We start from the raw sequence: 6,000 nt of genomic DNA, 5'->3' as shown, positions 1-6,000 counted from the left end.
CCCACGGCTGGAAACTCGGTAGGATCTTTTTCACCATTCTCATGGGTTTTCCCAAACATCTTTGTTTGTGAGAGCAGCGTGGCTGTCTCCATCCCTCCCCAGCAGGCAGCAGGTCAACACGGAAAACAACCTGCTACATGCAACACTGCTTCATTAGCTCAGCAACAAAGGCACCTTCACTTCGTGTGGCTCTGCAGATCCTAGCTGTGCCAGCTGCTGTCACTGCACCACTGTTGGCTCCAGATGCACACGCTCGTCTTTTTCCGCATTCACATTAGCATGGGATGTTTAAATCAGATATTCCCCCCTTCCCCTCCCAAAGGCTTCCAGTTACAGTGCTTTAATTCCAGAGTAATGAATTGGTTCCAGCTCCTATTTATCCTGTGTGCAGATCAGTTCTCACTTACTTCCCAGTGCAACCAGAAGCTAGCTATCTGGTAGCTATGTGTAGTAACCAAACTACAGCTGACGTATGTAGTCAGACATCTGGCTGGGGACTGAACAGCCACTCTGTGTCTATGGCTGTCCAAGAAAAGTAGAAGTTTCTGTATCCAGCTCTGTCTTACAGCAAGGAAAAGACACGGCTCATGCTGAGTCAGTGCAGCAAGCCTGCAGGTCAGTCAGCCGCTCACTCGGTAACTAACAGTAAACAGTTGGATACATTCAGTGGGACTGGTAGAAGTTATATTAAAATCATGTAGAAACATATTTATAATTTCATATATGTTGAAATGCCTGTGTATTTGTAAAAGCACATGCTACTTTGATATTTAATGTACAAATTCAGAATGTTTTTGTCAGAAACTATTTTTTTTTTCCAAATCTTTCCTGCATATGCACTTGTTTAAGCGTAGGTTCTAGTTCCAGAAATTTAATTTTAGTCCACTGGAATACACATCACAGTTCTTATTACAATTAGACATTTTTAGAGTTTCCATGAAGCCGTAAGGAGGCATTTGCTAACTTTTTGAAGGGCATGAGTCCTGTATGCTTGCCAATATGTAGAACTTCTAAGTTACCGGACTTGGCACATGGCTTGGTGCAGGCAAGGTTGCTTCTCTCTTTTCACTAACACCAAGTGAAAAGGTTCTCAGTTTGTTCTCATTCTTTATGTAGGTCAGCATGTCAGCTATAGTTGTCCTCTAATTCTGCCAGAATCCTGTTGATCTTATTTGAATTCTCTTAATAAAAGCCATCAGCTTTGACTTTAACTCTAGATAATGATAACAATACTTCTAACTTGAGCTAACCTATGCGGATCTTGGAGAGAATGGCAAATGCCACATTTCTGAAAGACAGCCCGGATCCAAAGTACTCCTAAACTGCAAGTCTCGGTCTCTAAACATGGGGGAGGTACAAATTAAAGAAAATGTTGCCATAATACCCTAAGTAGAGGTCAAGTCTCCTTCTTTTCCAGCGGCCCATGCCAAGTCTCAGTGTGCTGTTGAGCTGTGATGGTTTTGGGCCAGGCCTGTGAGCGTGCAGCTGACAGGGAGATGATGGAGGAAAGCCATAGGTCCCACCACTGTGACCTAGCAGAAGGTTTGGGAAGAAGGGCTCTGCTCTGCTCAGGTGTTCACGTAGGCTAAGACTCTGGGAATAGCTGTTGGCAACGCTATTGTACACAGGAGGAAATCTGCTTACAGGGGACAATGTAAGCAAATCTACTACTCCACTACTACTCTACTACTCCAGAGGCCCAATGTTGGGTTCACAAGCTGTCTCCTTCCTGTTCCTTTCCACTTGCCCCACTTTGCTCCAGACCCTTGGGGTTTAGTGAAAGGAATCAGGCAGTGAAGCTTACCCAGGCTCTGCAGTATGAGTGCAGGGAGTATAGGATGCAGCAGAGCTGATGTCAGTGTGAGGTGGAAAGGGTCCCAGCAAGGGCTGGGGCAGTTTGTGCTTCCCAAAGAGACAGCAGGAGGGATGTTTCTTCTGGGCACCCTTATGAGACATGCCAGGAACACATTAACAAACAAACAAACAAACAAGAACAATAACAAAAACAGCATAAATTTGACATATCTCTTAGCTACAGTCAATCCTTTGGGTAGGCACGCTCAGCAACTCTGGAAAGGCAGCAACCAAAAAGCAATCAAGTGCTTGAAGTGCAAAACATAAAGATTTCTACTTCCTGCACAACAGCCAGAGCAGCCTGGCAAAATGGAGGTAAATTGCGTTATGGCCCCTCCACTACCACTGCTTGTATACCAGCTTGCAAGCACACAAAAGGGAAATGCTGAAATAGAAGAAAAAACAAAGATGCTTAAAGCATAAGTAAGAACAATGGCAAACTATTCCTAAAAGAATACTGCCATGGGGAAAATAAAAAAATATATTTCAATAGTGAAGTCATAAAATGAGTGTGGCTCATACTGTCTAAGATCATGCCAGGAATGTGTCAGCCTCACAAACTGTGCAGTCAGAAATGCTCCATCACCAGTACAGCCAACTTCGTTTCCTTGCTTTGTGCACCAAGGCATATGTATGGGCAGAGCCATGAAGCACTGCTGCCAATGACAAGGTCTTGCAGGGTTGGTGATGCACACTTCCTTCATTCTACTCCCATGTCTTCTATTTTAAGCAAGTAGCTCATTGTACTGTAGCGTTTGAGATGCTCATAATCCTGAACACACTAGCTTCCTTGCAGACCAGGGAATTGTGACTCGATGGAGTGCTATGGTTGCCATTTCCCAAACCAAGAATGGAAGAAAAAAAGTGACTGAGTAACTTGCTCAAAACTACCTGTGGAGTTTCAGGCAGACCTGCGAAGTCAATGCAGATCTCCCAAGTGCTGAGTAAAATATTGAACCATTCCTTCTCTTGCTAAATTTCTATTGCCTGCTTGAGTATATGCTTAGGACAAGAGCAAAGCATGAAGAAACAATGTGAGAAAACGCATGCCCCCAGGGTCTCCTCTCAAATGGTACTGATTAAATCCAATACAAAAGGGTAGCCAATGACTAGTATAACATTTGCTTGAAATATAAGAAAAGGCCATATGAACCTTGCAGAAGTCCATAGGACTTCCGAGTCCTAAGTCTTTCCTGTGTCCTAGAAATCTTACGAGTAATTTCAATGAATTTACAATGCATTCATGGAGGGAGGAGTGAGGCACGTAGCAAACAGAGATTAAGAGTATGTAAAAGAGATGGTAGGGTAACAGAAGTATGAAAACTACAGACATGTATGTGGAAAAAGGCCATAGTGTTTGGTGTTAGCTTACAGTTCAGCAAACTGTCCTTTTGGCTACATGTATGTCACCTGGTATCCCTGTAGAGAGTTCTTCATACCAGGTCATTTTTGGTCTAATCCACAAACATTTTTAATCACGTTTGTTACACTGGCGCTCTGTCCTCACGTCACACGCTTTTTCTTCCTCACATCTTGCCCTTGTGGATGTAGCAGACACTGCTGTCTGTGCAGTCCATGACCAACCCTCCTTGTGTCTCCCCTCCAGTTCTTGCAGGCACTTAGATGGTGGGCTGTAGATTTTTAGCTGTAATGACAACAATCTACATTGCCTTTTTCAGATTTTAGTATAAAGGTAACACATTGGTCTGGGTACATTTTATTACCCAGATAGAGTGTTACCCACATTCTTACCGTAACTGCCAGGCACAACTCGTTCTCATTCTGCATGATGCTTTCATAAGGGTCTGCCTACTGCTTATTAGATTGCCAGAAAGTCAGTAGAAATGGCAAAGAGTGATTCTCCAGCCAACAGTTTAGAAGTCACAGCACAGAAAGATGTGGTGTCCTGTTACTAGATCAGTGCCAATATTGTAAATGAGCCAAAATTAAAACAAACTATGAGGATGACAAAATACACGGATAAGGAATTAGAGGTATAATCAAGGAAAACATCTTCCAGAGGACCAAGTAAAACAAGATTGTGCTTTCCCAACTTGTACATCGCACAATCTTTCCTGTCATCACTGCCCTATTTAAATTAAATACACTGTTATTTACATGTAGGTTCATACCTATAAGATACCATTTGCATGCAACAGTCCACCTGATTACTTGATCACATAACCTTTCTCAAATAATCTAATACCATACTAAATTTACTGTTGCTGCAGAGATCAAATCTAGTTGAACCATTCAACGGAGTATGTGAAAAGCTGAACTTGAGAGGCTGGGCTGGTAAGTGATGGTGGTTGCATTGGTGGCTTTGTGCCTGCACTGACTTTCTCTGTCTTCTGCTCTATATGACAGGTGGAGGTGGCTGGGTATTGTTAGGGGCTCACGCTGTTCTGGAGAGCACTTTATTTATAGGTTTAGTCCCAACGTCTTCAATAATCAAAGAAGTGAACAGTCCTTCTGGTATGAGCAGTACAGCTGCATAAGCTAGTGCTTATAACTAGAACAGAAGTGGATTTAACAGATCCAGCAATGGCTTCCTCATGTTTTTCATAGACCCATGCATTTCAAGGCCAGAAAGAACCTAATTCATTTTATCTGAGCTCCTAACTGAGGCCACTTTATTTTATCCAAGTACTCATGTATTGAGCTTGATAATTACACTGACCTGAAGTATGCCTTCTGGAAATGCATTCATTCTTAACTGGAAAGCATTAAGCAGTGGAGAATCAACTGCGTCTCTTTGAAAGTGTATTTTATGACAGTTGCCTCCAGTTTTAAAAATATATGACTTTTTTTTTTTTGAAGTTGTCTGGTTTTGAATTCCAGACACTGTTTTTTGTTACACTTTTTTCTTATAAGCTGAAGAGTCATTTAGCACCAGGTACTTTCATATGTATAAAGCCACTTCTCAATCTTAAAAAAAACAAGTAACTTTAAAATATTGCTATAGGATTTTATTTTTTTTTTCAGACCAAGGATCATATTATAGCTCATTTCAGCACTTTTAAAAACATTCTTTATAAAAACATGATTGGCAGATCTGGAAACAGAATCCCCCTTGTAACTGGCACCATCGCTTGTAAATACCATATGGATTTAAAAGTGCCCAAAGTAACTCAGAGGAGGGAGAAAAAAGTTGAGAGTGTGAAACCAGAACTCTTTTCTCTTTCATGTGGTCAGAAAATGAAGGTCCTCATCTTACAGGGCCTCCTGCTAGGTCTCATCAAGTCAAAGCAAATTCATTTGAAACAGTTTCTTACACTTACTTTAGAGAAGTAAGTGAGGTGCTGTTCTTACAGAGTTTGTGAAAGCCAAGCTTGCAAAGGACAATAGGAAGCCAAAAATCAGCAAGGGGCATTCCTGCCATGTAGCAGGGAGGACATCCAGGGGCCAAGAGTCAGCTTAACAGATGGGGGCTCAGCATCTCTGCAGAAGTTGGGGTTGGAATGACAGATGCATAGTTATTCTTTGTGGTCTGATATATCGTTCAAGGAGACATTTGTCCTTCATTATTTGCACTCACTAGATTATCTCTTTAAAAACATAACTAACCATAACATGTTGATTTCATGAGTATCAAATCTCTCTTAGTTAAGGGCTTCAGAATGGTGCAGTTGAACATAGTCTGTCTTTAAAAATAAATACATTCTGACAACATTTGGCCACATCTAAGTTGGATAATGCCGTAAATTGCTCCTAGGTGCATTAGAGGGCAACTGTTAAATTGCTGTAGCGATCCTTGGCATGGACTAAACCAAATAACTCTCAATTGGGATTATAAAGCACGTTTGGCAGTTAGTGTTGGCAAGGGTCTCTTCCTCATAGACAACCGGTATGCCTCCACCCTGTTTTGGAGGTTAGGAAAGTTTAATTGTACCAATACAGGCAATTTCATGCCAGTTGATCTCTGTGCTGGAAGACAGTCCAGAGCATGGTTAATTTTGCAATACAGTTTACAACTAACTTTTGAATATTTGCTGAGGGCAGACCAGTGCAGGAATAGGTTCAGGAGTCTGCAGACTGCCTGGAGTATCATTACTGAAAGATACGAGCTGTCCTGTTCCTCTCAATAGGCTGCTAAAGATCAGATTAGGTTTGGGATTGCAATCCACATGTCCGTATTCTCAGCTG

Source organism: Cygnus atratus, chromosome 3 (assembly GCF_013377495.2).
Source record: "Cygnus atratus isolate AKBS03 ecotype Queensland, Australia chromosome 3, CAtr_DNAZoo_HiC_assembly, whole genome shotgun sequence".
Taxonomy (NCBI): Eukaryota; Metazoa; Chordata; class Aves; order Anseriformes; family Anatidae; genus Cygnus; species Cygnus atratus.
Note: the sequence above shows the minus strand (reverse complement) of the source record.